The 17,162-nt window shown below is 34.6% G+C and overlaps 1 protein-coding gene across 3 annotated transcripts in view; it reads left to right on the top strand.

Moving 5' to 3' along the window:
• Positions 1 to 17,162, top strand: part of SCRN3 (secernin 3) — a 37,147-nt gene that overhangs the window by 10,239 nt on the left and 9,746 nt on the right. Inside the window, exons 6-7 of one of the 3 annotated variants that reach the window (XR_014296958.1) lie at positions 327 to 418; positions 3,130 to 3,229. The exons of the other annotated variants lie outside the window; for them this stretch is intronic. The gene's annotated coding sequence lies outside the window, so the exon portion shown is untranslated. Of the gene's footprint in view, positions 1 to 326; positions 419 to 3,129; positions 3,230 to 17,162 lie in introns of those variants that run through there. 3 annotated transcript variants of the gene reach the window in all.

The raw sequence follows: 17,162 nt of genomic DNA, 5'->3' as shown, positions 1-17,162 counted from the left end.
TGAATGCCTTGTGTATTAAATGAGATCTTCTTACTCCAGCTAGTGGGAACTCAAAAGATTCCCAGCCCTGTGTTAGCTTTATGGATTTTTTAAAAACTCATAGTTTCCAATAATTGCTCTTTCCTTATAATTTGTTCTTTGTTTGGTCTTGTGGAGTTTCACCCTATGTGTGTGTGCAAATTGGTATTCAGCCAGAGGCTCAATGGACCCTCTGTACAGGTTGCTAGAAAGTTTTTGAGAGGTAGCTTATTCCTCTTTGGTGCTCTGCTTTGCAAATTCTACCACCCTGACCTCCCTGAACTTCCACCTCTGTTTCTTCAACTTAGAGTGATCTTTGGGCTATGTCTGGGTCCCCCTCCCTGCACTGTTGTCTGAAAATTGCCTCCAACAACACTGAGCTCCTGCAGTCAACACAATGGTAGGGCTTACCTTATTTGTTTCCTTTCTCTCAGGGATCATAATCCTACATTACCTGTTGTCCAATATCCAAAAACAGTTTTATATATTTTGTCCAGTTTTCTGTTTGTCTACAGTAGGAGGGTAATTCTAGACCCTACTGTTCCTTCATGGTTGGAAGCAGAAGTTCTATTTACATTATACTGAGTGTTTTTTGCAGTATAGAAGAGAAATGCAATTCATATCCAGTAAGATATGTTATTATTTTGAACTGCACACAAGCACAATTATTGGGCATTCATTGAGAGTTAAATAAATAGATGATTAGTGTTTACACACTTCCCATTATGCAGAAGTTCTTGGTTGATTGTTACATAGGTTTTACAAGTATTTAGTAATATTTGGGGAAATTGATTGAGTTTTTAAATATGGGCTAGGAATACATTATTATTTCTTCCATTTAAAATAAGGGGTTGTAGTCTCTTGCTATTCAGTGTTTATAACAGTTTAGATTCAGGTAAGGAGGCTGTATGTATTTTATTAATCACCCATATGGAAGCCTTCATTATCCATGGTCTGCCAGGACTCTCCCAGAAATTCCCTTTGAAGATGATTTCACAGGAAAAAAATTATAAACACATGAGCAAATACAGTACTAAAAGCGAAACAATTCATAGACCCAACAAATATGGGAAATTCACACCCAAGAACAAATTAGCTGATTTAAAGTTAGCTAATGATTAAAACTATCAAAGGTATTTGTTAATATTAAGGAATTATTATTTTAAAATTCAGATGTGGTCATTGTATTTTAGCTATATTTATAAAAAAATTCCTTTTGTATAGATAAGTACTGAAATATCATGGATGAGATGATGTGACTGGTATTTTCTTCAAAATAATTTGATGGGAGGGATTTGATAACTGTTGAAACAGTAATGAATATTTGAGGATTCATTATATAATTTTTCTGAACTTTTATATATTTGAAATTTTTTGTAATAAAAAGTTAAAAAAATAAAATTAAAATGTTCAAAGATATAAAGGAAGGAATGAAATCCATAAAGCAAGAGTAGGAGATTATGAAAAATAAACAGATAAATTTGCAAATTCTAAAATGTGCAGAAATTCTAAAAATGAAAATTACAGTCACTGAAACAAAACCAAAATTGAATGTTGTAACAAATGTTCAAAGTTAAGCATTTGGAAAATGCAGGTAAACAAAGAGGAACAAAAATTACTCATAATAAGTACTCAGCACTCACTTAACATTTAAATATTTTTAATTGCAAAAGTAAAATGTATCATTGCTAGCAGATATTCTTTGTAGCCATATTTCCCTGTATACATATACAGCTTATTTTTTAAAATAAAAATAGGTCAATACTGAATATATTCTACTTTAATCCACTTTTTAGTTGATGTTATATTTGGAATATCATTCCACATCTTTAGTTATCATTCATTTGAAATGTTTTAAAATTTCCCTCGTGATTTCTGACTTGTGGATTATTTAGAAGTGTGTTAACGAAGTTCCAAATATTTGGGCATTTCCTAGATATCTTATTGTTGTTGATTTCTAATTTAATTCCACTGAACTCAGAGAACATACTCTATATGACTTCAGTCCTTTAAAATTTACTGAGACTTATTTTATGGCCTGGCATATGATCTATTTTGGTGTACAAAATATGCGCCTTGCACTTGTTAGGTATAGAGTTTTATAAATATCAATTAGGTCAATTAGGTCAAGATGGTTACTGTGATCATGTACATCTTTAATGATTTTTTTTTCTTGTTGTATATATTACTAAGAGGGGAGTGTGAAAATCTCCAATTATGTTTATGGAATTGTCTGTTTCTCCCTTTAATTCTGTCAGTTTTTGCTTAATATATATTAAACGTCTGTTATTAGGTACATACACATTTATAATTGTTTTGTTTTTCTGGTGAATTGGCCCTTTTCTTTTTTTTTTTTTTTTTTTTTGCGGTACGCGGGCCTCTCACTGTCGTGGCCTCTCCCGTTGCGGAGCACAGGCTCCGGACGCGCAGGCTCAGCGGCCGTGGCTCACGGGCCTAGCCGCTCCGCGGCATGTGGGATCTTCCCGGACCGGGGCACGAACCCGCGTCCCCTGCATCGGCAGGCGGACTCTGAACCACTGCGCCACCAGGGAAGCCCAGGCCCTTTTCTTCATGAAATATTATTTCTCACTGTTAATACTGTTTGTCTTGAAGTCAACTTTAGCCCAGTTTTCTGGGTTTTTTTGTTTTGTTTTGTTTTGTTTTGTTTGGCAGTACGTGGGCCTCTCACTGTTGTGGCCTCACCCGTTGCGGAGCACAGGCTCCAGACGCGCAGGCTCAGCAGCCGTGGCTCACAGGCCCAGCCGCTCTGTGGCATGTGGGACCTTCCCGGACCAGGGCACAAACCCGTGTCCCGTGCATCGGCAGGTGGACTCTCAACCACCGCGCCAACAGGGAAGCCCCTGTTTACTGTTTATATGACATATACTCACCTATCCATTTGCTTTCAAACTATCTGTATCTTTATATTTAAAGCACATTTCTTGTAAAAAAAAATACGGTTTAATCTTTTTTTTTTAAACCATTCTGATAAGTTTTGCCTTTTAATTAGAAACTATAGTTCATTAACATTTAATGTAGGCTGGTTCAGGTTCCAGATAAGATGCTGTAAGTAAACTCTATTCTATCTCTTTTTCTGAATATAACCAAAAGCCTGGAAATATTGTATGGAACAGTTATCTGAGGACCTTTAAATGTAAAAAGGAACAGGCAATAGGAGAAAGAAACCAGAACCCAAAGTATGAATTCATCCAGCAGTGAGTTTCATGGTTTTTTTCCTTCCATATCACCTGGCCTGGTTTCAAACAGTATGATTGCTGGAACTATGCACTGGGTGTGGACAGAAAGTGGGCCCAAAATCTCATAACATAATGTTATAATCTAAATGATACAATCCAAAATTACCCAATATATGAAAACCAGGAAAATCTCAACAACTTGGAAGGGAAAAGACAATAGATACCAACCACAAGATGATCTAGATGTTGGGATTATCAAATGAAGACTTTATTCAGTTATTTTTTTGATTGAAGTATAGTTGATTTACAATGTTGTGTTAATTTCTGCTGTACAGCAAAGTGATTCAGTTAAACGTATATATATATCTATATATATATATTCTTTTTAATATTCTTTTCCATTATGGGTTATCATAGGATATTGAATATAGTTCTCTGTGCTATATAGTAGGACCTAGTTGTTTATCCATTCTATGTTTAATAGCTTACATCTGCTAACCCCAACCTGCTATTCCATCTCTCCCCCAACCTTCTCCCCCTTGACAACCACAAGTCTGTTCTCTATGTCCATGAGTCTGTTTCTGTTTTGTAGATAGGTTCATTTGTGCCATTCAAATGAAGACTTTAAAGCAGCTATTTTAAGTGTGAACACTCCCAATATGAATGGGAAAGTAGAGCATCTCAGCAGAGAAGTAGAAGCTATAAAAATGAACTGAATGGAAATTTTATAATTGAAAAACACAGTAACCAAAGTAAAAAATTCCTCTGATGGGCTCAATAGCAGAATGGATATGACAGAGGAAAGTGTCAGTGAATTTGAAGATAGATCAGTAGAAATTATCTAATATGAACACAGAGAGAAAAAAAATTGAAACAAAGAAACAGAACAGAGCCCTAGGGACTGTGGGATAATATCTAAACATCTAGAGTCATTAGAGTCTCAGAAGGAGAGAAGAGTGTGATGCAGAAAAGTTTTTAAATAAATAATGGTTGAAAACTTCTCAAAATGGCAAAAGACTTAAATTTACAGATTCAGGAAAGTTAGCAAACCTCAAACAAGATAAATGAAAAGAAATCTATGCCTAAATGCACAAACTGCTGAAAACCAAAGACAAAAAGCCTTAAAAGCAGCTAAAGAAAAGTAACACATTATATATAGGTAAAAAATGATTCCTGTGTGTTTTTCATTATAAGCCATAGATGCCTAAAGGCAGTGAAACAACATTTTTAAAGCTCTGAAAGAAAAGAATTCTGTATCTAGACAAAATATTCTTCAGGAATGAAGGTGAAATAAAAACATCCTGACATGTGGGAGATCTAAGAGACTTTGTTGCCAGTATTCCTGCTATAAAAGAAATGCTAAAGGAATTTTTTTAGATAGAAGGGAAGTGATAGCACAGCGAAACATGGAACTTCAGAGATGAAGGAAGAGCCACAGAAATGGTAAATATTGGGGTAAATATAATACCATGTTTCTCCTCTTAAGACCTTAATAATATGTCTAACAGTTATAAGCCAAAATTACATTTCCTATAATACACATGATAATCACAGTATAAAGAGGGGAGTACATATGGTGTTAAGGTTTGTACATTGTACTTAAAGCTGTAAAATATTGATTCTAGTAAACAGATAATTGAATTTTGTATATTATAGCCTTAGAGCAACTATTTAAAAAGCTATGTAATAAGATACAGTAAAAAAAACCCCAACACATGAATTAAAATGGAATACTAAGAAAATATTCAAAAAGAAGGCAGGAAAGGGGAAATGGAAGAATAAAAATAGAAGCATCGAACATAAAACAATATAATGTAGATCTAAAGTTCATCGTATCTATAATTACATTAATTGTTAAGTGGTCTAAACATACCAATTAAAAGATGAAGTGTGTCAGACTGAAGTAAAAAAAACAAACCATGACTCAGCTATATGCTGTGTATGAGTGACTCACTTTAAGTAGGCGAAGAGTAGAAGAATGGGAGAAGTTATAGCATGTAAACACTGATCAAAAGACAGCTGGGTTGGCTATATAAATATTAGATGAAGTAGACTTTCGAGCAAGGTACATTACCAGGGAGAGACATATCACATAATCAAAAAAGGGTCATTTCAGGGTTATTATTTTCTCCATGGTAAATGTATATGAACCTAACAACAAATCTTCAAAATATATGAAGTAAGAACTAACAGAACTGAAAGGAGAAGTAGACAGTTCCACAATTATAGGTGGAGACTGCAATGCTTCTCTCTCAGTAATGGGAAGAACCAGTGGACAGAAAATCAGCAAGGATATGAAAGAATTGAACAGTATATCAACCACTGGATCTAACTGATGTTTATAGAATTCTCCACCCAACAACAGTGGAATGCACATTCTTTTCAAGTGCACATGGAACATACACTAAGTTGACCATATCCTGGATCATAAAACAAATCTTAAAAAGAGACATAACAAAGTCCAGTCTTTGACAATAATAAAATTATGTTTGAAATCAGTTACATAAGGATATCTGGAAAATCCCTAATACTTGGAAATCACACAACACACTTTATTATTTTTTTATTTTTATTTTTTGCAGTACGCGGACCTCTCACTGCCGTGGCCTCTCCCACCGCCGAGCACAGGCTCTGGACGCGCAGGCCCAGCGGCCATGGCCCACGGGCCCAGCCGCTCCGCGGCACGAACCCGCGTCCACTGCATCGGCAGGCGGACCCTCAACCACTGCGCCACCAGGGAAGCCCACACTTTATTTTTTTTTAATTAATTAATTTTTTTTGGATGCATTGGGTCTTCGTTGCTGCGCACGGGCTTTCTCTAGTTGCGGCGAGCGGGGTCTACTCTTGGTTGCGGTGCGCGGGCTTCTCATTGAGGTGGCTTCTCTTGTTGTGGAGCACAGGCTGTAGGCGCGTGGGCTTCAGTATTTGTGGCTCGCAGGCTCTAGAGCACAGGCTCAGTAGTTGTGGCGCACAGGCTTAGTTGCTCCGCGGCATGTGGGATCTTCCCAGACCAGGGCTCGAACCCGTGTCCCCTGAATTGGCAGGCAGATTCTTAACCACTGCACCACCAGGGAAGTCCACACAACACACTTTAAATGTATGGGTCAAAAAAGAAGTCTCCAGGGAAATTAGAAAATATTTTGAGTGGAATGAAATGAAAATCAGTATACCAAAATTTATAGCATGCAGCAAAAGTAGTGTTTACAGGAAAATTTAAAGCATTAAGTGCTTATATTAGAGAATAAGAAAGGTCTCAAATCAACAATGTAAACTTTCACCTTAATAAACTAAAGAAAAAAAAATCCCAAGGAAAGAAAAGAAAGAAATAATAAAGTGCAGAAATCAATAAAATTGAAAACAACAAAACAGTGGAGAAAATGGATCAAACTAAAAGCTGGTTCTTTGAAAAGATTAATAAATTGAAACACTCAGCTCCACAAAGAAAAAAAAAAAAGGAAGAAAACACAAGTTACATGTCAGGAAAACAGATATTATTATAGACCCCATAGACATTAGGAGGATAATAGGGAAACGCTATAAACAGCTCTAAGTGTGTTCAGTAACTTAGAGGAAATGAATCAATTCCTTGAAAGCCACCAATCACCAAAACTCACCTAGGAAGAAATATCAATAACTTTTGATTTAGCAATTGAATTGGTTGTGTTCTGTCTGCAAAGTCTGTCTCCTGGTCAGCAGCTCAAATTCCAGTTTCGTTCTTTTATCTTTAGCTGAGCTGCTATCATTCTCCCCCACATATGCTGATTCATGAAACAGATGGAGATTTGGGCACAGTTTTTTTGTTTTTTTTTTTTACAAAGAATTTGGGGGTTCCTCTCTATAACTCTCTCCTTTCTGCGATTCTCCCTTCACCTTCTAGTACCGGTAGTTGGCCTCTGGTTCTTCAGGCCAGAAAGACCAAGGTTTTCTATAACTACCTGCGCCACATTGCACAGCATTGACCGTGGCCTTCCCTTAGGCTAAAGCCGTAACAAAAATGGGAAATTTATTCTGTGCTTCATCCCGTCTTCCAAGTGTCACCTCTCCTCCAGAATTTTCCTGCTTTTGCTCACAGTAAAGAGCCTTAGTGTATTTTGTCCCAAGTTTATAGTTATCTGAGGGAGGGTTAGTATGATGGAAGCTTACTCAGCCTAAATGAAAGCAGAACTCCTTCCCATGTCATTTAATATTCTATGACATTCTTTTACTTATAAAAATAAATATATTCACATGATTCAAAATTCAGAGGTATACAAGAGTATATACAGTGAAGCCTCTCCCTTCTAACATGCCCCTGTTCAGTCCTTTTTCCTACAGGCATTTCCTTGTATATGCCTTCAGAGATGATGTATGCTTAATGAAACAAATATGTATAGATATTCTTCTCCTTTTTACAGAAATGGTAGCATGCCATACACACTCTTCTGCACATAAGTTTTCTCTAGTTACCAATATATAATGTAGATCATTCTATTTTAATATATATAGAACTTTCTCATTTTTAACAGATGCATGGTATTCTATTATTTTGGTATATTATTTATTTCCATGTGGTTGTATTTTATCATTATATAGTAAAGATTGATTGTATGAATCATACTTTAATTAACAAATTCTCTGTTATTTAGTTTGTTTTTAGTTTTCTACCACTTAAAATTATACAATATGCTTATAGCTTCTTTATTTTCACATCCATGTTTATTTTCCCAGAATAATTTCCTACAAGTAGAATGTGGGGTCAAAGCATGTGCATGTTTTAAGGCTTTTGAAACTCATTGCCAAAATGACCACCAGAAAAGTTGCATCAATTTAAATTTCCACCAGTAATATTTGAGTGCCCATTTTCTAATATATTTACCAATATAGGATATTGTTTTTATGCCATCTTGTTAAATTTTTAGGCAAAATTGGCATGTTATTACTTTAAAATATATTTCTCCTATTAGTGAGGTTAACCATATTCTTATGTTAATTTATAATTTTTAAATAACTTTCCTGTTCTTAATATATCTTTTCCCCATTTTTATATTTGGTTACTACTAACTCTTAAAAAATTACTAGTAATGTACCTTTGTCTATTCGCCTCCAAATAATTCCAGAAAAATAACTTTTATTTAGAAGATTATTGGGTGGCAGATAAATGCTAAAAGGGTCTTTCCACTAATAAAAATCTGTGACTGATTTATCTTCCTTCACTTGAAGGATAAAATGGTTCTATAAATCAATCAGAAAGCAACTACTCAGAGATAGATAAGTCAGTGATTGATACTTGCTTCTCAGGTATTCATTAAACAAATTAATTATATGTATAGCAGAAAAAAGTTTGTGACAGAATGTTTTTAGAATGCCTTAACATCATTGTTTTCAAAGTATTTAATATATTTTAATTTCCAGAAGAATGTCATCATTTGAAAAGTTTCCTATAAAGTTTCTTAATATTAGTTTGCCATTTTATAAGTAGGTTATTTAAACTATCTTTTTTCATATAGATATATATGTAGAAAATGCTAAAATATGTTATTCTAAGGATTTTGATTTTAGGCTTACTGTTGTTGTAAAAGTAGAGACAGAGTACTGGTTGCAGCAACACCTACTCCTATTTATTAAAAAAGTGTATCAAAGGCTAGACACTGTGCAAAGTGATTACATTATTTTCTTTAAGCAACCATGTGAAGTAGGTATTATCTTCATTTTACAAAAGAGGAAGTTGTGTTTGTGCTCTTCATTTGTCTCCTGTATGAAATTGAAAAAAAAGGGACTCTCATTTGTCCTTATATTCCTCTCAGCACCTAGTTCAGTGTCTTGCACTAGTGTGTGTGTGCTTAATAAGTTTCTTTTTTTTGTTGAATTAACAAAGGATTATTAGTTGAATTGAATTAAATTGTAATTTGCAGGTAGTTTAACAAAGATCATTGTTGTATCCTTTTTTTCTGGCAATAAACCTAAAGGCTTAAGACATAAAATTAGCAGGTATTCTTAAAAAATGAAGCATAACAACACATAATTAAGGCGGAGAGGAAAATGTCAAGAATCATAAGGTTTAGGGTGATCGAACGAAAGGAAGAAAAAATAGGTAGAAATAATTATAAATTAATTAGCCACTGTATCATGATAATTAATTCTGTTATATTTAACTACAAAATAACTGAATTATAGATTTGAAATGCATAAAATATTATAGTAATAGATGCATCTGACATGAAACTTATTTTTCCCTTAAGTATGAAGTATAGTTCATCCCACTTTCTGTGCTTTGCCAAAAGAATAAATGTCTTTCCAGTACTTTTATAGAAAATTGTCTACTAGTACATTATGGCTAATTCTTCCTATGAGTCTTCTAGATGGAAGAGCCTACCTCTGTTCTTTACAACTATTCCTACCTGATAGCTATTAACTGTGCTGCATGTATATCCAAATTGTATCTATATTCACTCTTGTATTTTAAATAACTAGTTTAAATTGCAGTGAAATTGTACCCTGTGTTTTGCATTCATTGTAGTGAACCCTGCCATTGCAGTCTCAGTACTTATTCAGTGCTTACAAGTGGATTACATATAGTTATCCTACTCAAGTGATCATGTAAATCCTTCTTTCATTTTGAGAATTGTAGGTTTTGACTACAGAAAACATTTTCATAATACCTGTGTTACTGCAGTGTTATGGTTCTGACACTGTTTTTGTTAAAACTTGCCATTTACAGGAATTTATATTTGAATCATTCTAAAATCTCACTAGGTGCAGAAGCTATGTGTGTGATAGATGTGGATGGCTTTTGCTTTATTGTTTAGTTTTAATATTAAGGGTTGTTTTCAGGTGTATCCTTTTTTTTTTCTTCCTGGATTTTTTCAAAACTAACAGAAAGATATTGCTCCTGTAACAAGTTATCTATACATTATTTTTCTTGAATTTGAAGTCATAGCTATATTATGTAGAAAGTGAAAATTTGCTATTAACATAAAACAGAAGTTTGCGTGATTAACTGAGGGTGGAACATTAGACTGTTTTATATGGAAATCAATTTTATTTTAATTTGAAATGTCACAAAAATCACAATTTGGGTGCAGACTTGATGTAAGCTTTTGTTCTTTTAATTATTCCCATATATCATGGGGATGGGGGGAAATTCTTGCTCTTCATGCTTTCTTTGTCTTTGTGAGTAATTTCATTTTTTATTCCTTTGCTGTCATTGTAGTAGGGTTTGGGGAGAGAGGAAAAACATACCTGTGGTCAACCAACTATGTTAAATGAGAGTTATTTGTTTCTTTAGAACTAATTTTAATGAAGTAATTAAACATTTCCATACAAAGTATCTGAAAATATCTTATCCGCTGACAGGAACTATATGTTTTGTGTTATTTTTTTAAACTGTACTTGTTACAGTATGGGTCTACCACATTCATTACTGTTATTCAGAAATTGATACTACTTGAGGGTAAAAAGAGACTGATGTATTTAATAAACGGGAGGCATAAAATTGGAGTGGTTAAAAGCACAAAGCTGGACATTTGCTTCTGGTTAACAGGGAGTAGCTAGTACGAGACTAACCTCTCCCCAAGAATAACTAAAAGCTGGGAAAATAAAACCCACTGTTTGAAGGCATGGTGAACACCCAAAACGGTTAGGATATGAGGGGCCTAGATCCAGGAGATTGGGAAAAGACTATGTGCACTCTGAGAAGAGTCTGACCTTCCATATGTCACAATTTCTCCTTAAAGCAGTTGCTGACTTCTAAGCCGTGCATATGTAGGATGAGACTCTGTAGGATGAGTAGTTACCAAGAGCTTAAAACGTTAAGTAGAGATTTTGGCAGTCTCACAAGGCCTTAGGGACAAAAATTGGATTTGATGAACAACCAAGAAGAAGGGGCCTGGGAAATACCCCAGGCTTTCAGTTAAAACCCCAGAAAGGCTACACTTTAGGAATAAGAACAAACAGAATAGACCAGTCTCAGCTGGATCAATAGGTAATCTACCTATATTCCATCTGTTTGCCAGAAGAAAATTAAATACTCTGTGGAGGAAAATATCATGCAGTGCTTCTACAGATTTTAATCTATAGTGTCCAACATTCAATAAAAAATTATCAGACATGTCAAGAAATAGGACCAAGTGATTGAAAATCAAGAGAAAGCAGACAGTAGAAACTGACCCACTGGTTATCCCCAAATTAGTTTTATCAGATATAGACTTTAAAAGTAATATGTTTTATATGTTCAAGAAAATTAGACAAAAAGATGGAGAATTTCATCAGAGAACTGAAATCTATAAAAGAGAACAAAATGGAAATAATAGAACTGTAAATTTCTAATAACTGAAATTAAGAATTCAATAGATTAGGGGCTTCCCTGGTGGCGCAGTGGTTGAGAGTCTGCCTGCCAATGCAGGGGACGTGGGTTCGTGCCCTGGTCCAGGAAGATCCCACATGCCGCAGAGCGGCTAGGCCTGTGAGCCATGGCTGCTGAGCCTGCGCATCCGGAGCCTGTGCTCCGCAACGGGAGAGGCCACAACAGTGAGAGGCCCGCGTACTGCAAAAAAAAAAAAAGAATTCAATAGATTAGTTTAACAACAGATTAGACATAGCAGAAGAAAAAAATTAGTGAACTGGAAGATCAGTAGAAAGTTCCCTGATTGAAACAGAGGTAAGATTTTGGAAAATATCAACAAGAGTGTGAGAGCCATATAGGACTCACTGAAAGGTCTCATATATATGTAGTTGGAGTCCCAGCAGGAAAGGAGAGAGAGAATATGGAGGGGCAAAAGCAAGATTCGAAGAGATACTGGCCAAGAATTTTTCCAAACTAATAAAAGTCATCAAGCCACAGCTTCAAGAAGCTCTGCAAATCCCAAGAATAAATAAAAGGAAACCACACCTGGGCACATCATAGTGAGATTGCTAAAAGGGGAAAATAAACAGAAAATCTTAAATGCAGTCAGAGAGAAAATATATATTATCTTCAAAGGAACAACTATAAGACTGACATAACTTTTCAAAAGAGAAAGAATCTGGAAGACTATAAAATGACATCTGTAAAGTGATGGAGAAAGATAATAACTACCAATTTAGAATTCTATACCCACTGAAAATATCCTCCAAAAGTAAAGTTGAAATAAAATTGAGAAAATTTGTCACTAGCCAACTGGCATTAAAAGGAATACTAAGGGCCATTCTTCAGGCAGGAAAAATGATCTTTGATAGAGGCAAGGTAAGCAGGAGTGAATGAAGAGCAACAGAAACAGTAAATACGTGCGTGAAACTAAATGAATATTGTGTGTTTAAAATAATAATAATTTTATGACCAATGGCCATAGCTGCAGTGCTCAAATTCTGTTGTGCATTGAATTCATGTAGTACCAAGGCTGCGCTTCCCACAGGCTGCTCCTGGCCAATGACTGAAAGCAGCAGGGAGACTAAGGTAGGCCCATTCCTGGGGTCATTGGACTCCTCTGATGGCCGACTCTGGGTCAAAGACTCCCTAAGGGCCTTGCAAAGCTTTCCTTAGGTGGCGTTGCAGTCTAGGTCACTTTCACCCAACCTTTCTTCCCTCTCTAGTAAAGCCAGGCTCGGACTTCTGTCACAGTCCAACTTCCTCCCCATTTTCTCTCATAGGCATTTTCCCTCATAAAATCCTTGTACATTTAATCTCACGTTGTGGCATCTGCTTCTCAGAGGACCCAGATGAACACAGCAGAATTAATGTATGAGAATAGCACTAAAAACAGGAGGAATAATTGGAGTTAAAGTGTTACAAGGTCCTTGCGTTAACTAAGTGGTGAAGAACTAATTTAAGGCAGACTGTAATAAGTCAAGAGAAACTAATAAAATAATAAAAGAATAGGGCTTCCCTGGTGGCGCAGTGGTTGAGAGTCCGCCTGCCGATGCAGGGGACACGGGTTCGTGCCCCGGTCTGGGAAGATCCCACATGCCGCGGAGCGGCTGGGCCCGTGAGCTATGGCCGCTGAGCCTGCGCGTCCGGAGCCTGTGCCCCGCAACGGAAGAGGCCACAACAGTGAGAGGCCCGCGTACCGAAAAAGAAAAAAAAAAAAAAAAAAAAAAAAAGCAAAGAAAATAATAAAAGAATATATAAGTAATAAGCTAACAGGGGAGAAATAGAATAATAAATACTTGTTAAATTCAAAAGAGGGCAAGAAAGGATAAAAAGGGAAAAACAATAGCTGGCATAAATAGAAAAGTAATAATAAAATGGTTGATTCTGTCCCATGTGGAATTGCTCTTATATGGTTTCTAGCATTGATGTCATGCTTTTAGAATGGCCATTTCACTGTACCAGAAATGGTTATCTACATCTTATATTTATAGTTTTATTTTTAAAATTTATAATTCTTCTGAAATTATACTAAAATAAAATATGAATTAGGCTTATTGTTTTTTTCCTCACTTCTCAAATGATTACCCAGTGATCTCAACACCACATTTTAAATGAATTATCTTTTCTGTTGATTTGAAACGCCAACCAGCTTTATCAAATATTAAATTCCTAAGTAAACCCAAGTGTAAATTAGATTACTGTATTTGTCCAGTTTCATTGAGAACCGTGTAAGTATACATAATAAGTGCTCAATACTTGCTTTATGAGCCAAAGGACGATATGAATGAATTTACAGGGTTTTTTTTTTAATGTGGTAAGACAAATACTTCCTCATTATTCTGCTTTTTCAGAATTTTCCTGACAATCCTTGACTGTTCATTTTTCAAGGTTAATTTTACAATCATTTTTCCAGCTTCTCCCCAAAGAATCTTTTTGAGATTTGATTGGATTTGAATTAAAACTATAGATTATTTTAGGGGAGAATTCACATCTAATAATATTGCCTTCCTAGTCAAGAACAAGATATGGTTGTCCATTTATTGAATTTTTCTTTTCTGTTCTAAGTAGACTTTTGTAATTTTATTTGTCTAGGTTTTCCATATTGACATTTTTTGTTGTTGTTAAAGAAATCTTTTATAAACACTTGCTCTGTGCTAGGCATGGGGCCACATAGTGGCAGACATGATACAGTCTGTGACCTTCTGGAACATAGTAACTGGTGGAGGGGAGGACACAAATGGTATTGTTCACTATTTGGTTGTTTCCCTTTTACCACTGTAAATCATGTGAACATCTTATTTATTAAGTTTGTCTGCATTTCAAAATTACTTCTTTAGAATAGATTCTATAAGTGAAGTTGGACCTACAAAATTTGCAGTTTCAACCTAAATGAGAAAACAGTGTCTCTAGTTCTCTTCTATAGAGCCTAAACAAATTGTTTCTTAATAAGAACTTCTTTTCAAAATTTCAGATTGTTTTAATTACTTTTTTGTATGTTGATCTTGTATTCTGTGACTTTGCTAAATGAATTTACTGGTTCTAGGAGGTTTGTTTTTTGGGGTTTTTTTTTTTTTGGTTAGACTCCTTGGGATTTTTATGTATAGACTATCATGCCACCTGCAAATAGGGACAGTTTAGTTCTTCCTTTCCAATCTGTATGCTTTTTATTTCCTTTCCTTGCCTTATTGTGCTGGCTAGGACTTCAAGTATTATACTGAATAAGAATGGTGAGAGCAGACATCCTTGCCTTGTTCCCAGTCTTAGGGGGAAAGCATTTAGTCATTTACCATTAAGTATAGTATTAGCTGTAGCTTTTTGTAGATGTACTTTGTCAACTTAATCAAGTTAAGGTAGTTTTCCACTATTCCTTGTTTGCTGAGAGTTTTTATCATGAATAGATACTGAGGTTTGTCATATGCGTTTTCTGTGTCAGTTGATATGATTCTCTTTTTTCTTTAGCCTGTTGATATGATAGATTACATTGATTTTCTAATATTGAACAAGCCTTGTATCCTGGGAATAAACCCAGCTTGGTCATGGTATATAATTCTTTTTATATATTGTTGGGTTCTCTTTGCTAATATTTTATTGAGGGATTTTGCATCTGTATTCATGAGAGATATTGGTCTGTGTTGGTTTGTTTGTACTGTCTTTGTTTGGTTTTGGTATAAGGGTAATATTTGCCCCATTAAATGAGTCAGGACGTGTTCCCTCCTTTTTTATTTTCTGGAAGAGGTTGTGTAGATTTGGAGTTAATTCTTCCTCAAATGTTTGGTAGAATTCTCCAGTGAAACATCTGGGCCTGGAGATTTCTGGAAGTTTTAAAGTCAATTTCTTTAAGAGATATAGGGCTAGTCAAATTATTTCATATTGAGTGAGTTTTGGTAATATGTGCTTTTCAAATAATTGGTCCATTTCTTCTAAGTTGCTAATTTATGGGTATAGAGTTGTTCATAGTATTCCTTTATCATGCTTTTAATGTCTGCAGGGTCTGTCATGATACCCCTGTTTCATTTCTGATATTGGTAATTTTGTAATTTGTGTTTTCTCTTTTTCTGTCAGTCTAGCTAGAGGTTTGTCAATTTTATTGATCTTTTCAAAGAACCACTTTTTGTTTCATTGACTTTTCTGTTTTCTGCTTTCAATTTCATTGATTTCTGCTTTTATCTGTATTATTTATTCCTTCTGCTTGCCTTGAGCTTATTTTGCTCTTCTTTTTCTAGTTTGTTAAGGTGGAAGCTTAGATTACTGATTTCCACTTGACTTTTAAGTTTTTTTCTGGATATTTAATATTTTTTTACTGGTAATGTGAATGGAATATTTTTCTATTATGTTTGTTAATTGGTTGGTTTTGATCTATAAGAAAGCTGTTGAGTGTTTTTACTTATTTAATGGGACACCTCATTGATAGTCTATTTTTTTTCATAGTTTTAAAATCTATTCTCTTTGGTTTTTCAGGTAAGTAATTATATGTTAGTGATCCTATTTTAATTTTCTTGTCGAATTATACTTTGGGGAATATAAACTTTGTACAAGCATGAAAAATTAGGAGGTCATATAAGAAAATTGGGGAGATGTAGATACTTTAAAAAAATGACCTCATTTTAGTCATATATCAGCTGGTTAATGAAGCAAAGATTGCAGCAAGTTGTGATGGATGGTAGGAGGGATGTCCATTTTATCTGAATTTTCAGTCTGATGCCCCAAAGTTACAGGGGTTGCATAAGGAAGCAAAGGTAGTCTTAAACATAAAGATAATCACTGATGAACCATCTATTTATAAAATTTGTCCTCATTCAAATATCTTTCCCAATTTAACACTATCCTTCCTCTTCTTTGCGTCAATATTTTTGTTGATGTCTCTTAATGATTATTAACACAATACAAATAAAATACAAACTGAAAGTCTTACAAAAGATGCAAGATTTCCAGAAGCCCATGAAATTAACATTAGATACTGATTAGGTCACATACAAAGCCATTGGCAAATAAAAAATGAACAGAGAGTTAGACCTATTGACAACTGAAGAAAAACTGAGAGCAGTAACACAACAAAGTGCTTCAAAAGAAAATGATTTGAATGTTAAATAATTAAGAATAGATAACTAATAACAACCTGCTGTATAGCACAGGGATCTCGACTCAATACTCTGTAATGGCTTACATGGGAAAAGAATCTAAAAAAAAAAAAAAAAAAGTAGGTATATGTATAACTGATTCACTTTGCTGTACACCTGAAACTAACACAACATTGTAAATCAACTATACTCCAAAAAATTTTTAAAAAGGAAAAAAATAAAATTATTATACAGTAAAAAAAAAAAAAGAATTAAGAGAGGGACTTGAGAAACTTGATGAAGTCCTCATATATTTTTGCAATCATTATTTGTATGATCATTCTGCAATAGTCAAAGTCAAATTCTCTTACCATTTTGTTGTAAAAATTACACTTGTTTCATTCTTTGTTCTAAGAATTAGCATATTAAAATTTTAACCTAAATTTTGTTAACTATAAGCTTATGTAAACTTATTTTTGTATTTTAATTTCATTTTAAAGATCCAGCCAATCCTTTTCCTCCACTACATACCATGAAGTTTTGATTCTTATTTTAAATATGTTGCTT

This window comes from Grampus griseus (genome assembly GCF_964374135.1).
Source record: "Grampus griseus genome assembly, chromosome: 7".
Taxonomy (NCBI): Eukaryota; Metazoa; Chordata; class Mammalia; order Artiodactyla; family Delphinidae; genus Grampus; species Grampus griseus.
Note: the sequence above shows the minus strand (reverse complement) of the source record. Positions and strands in the feature narration are given on the sequence as shown.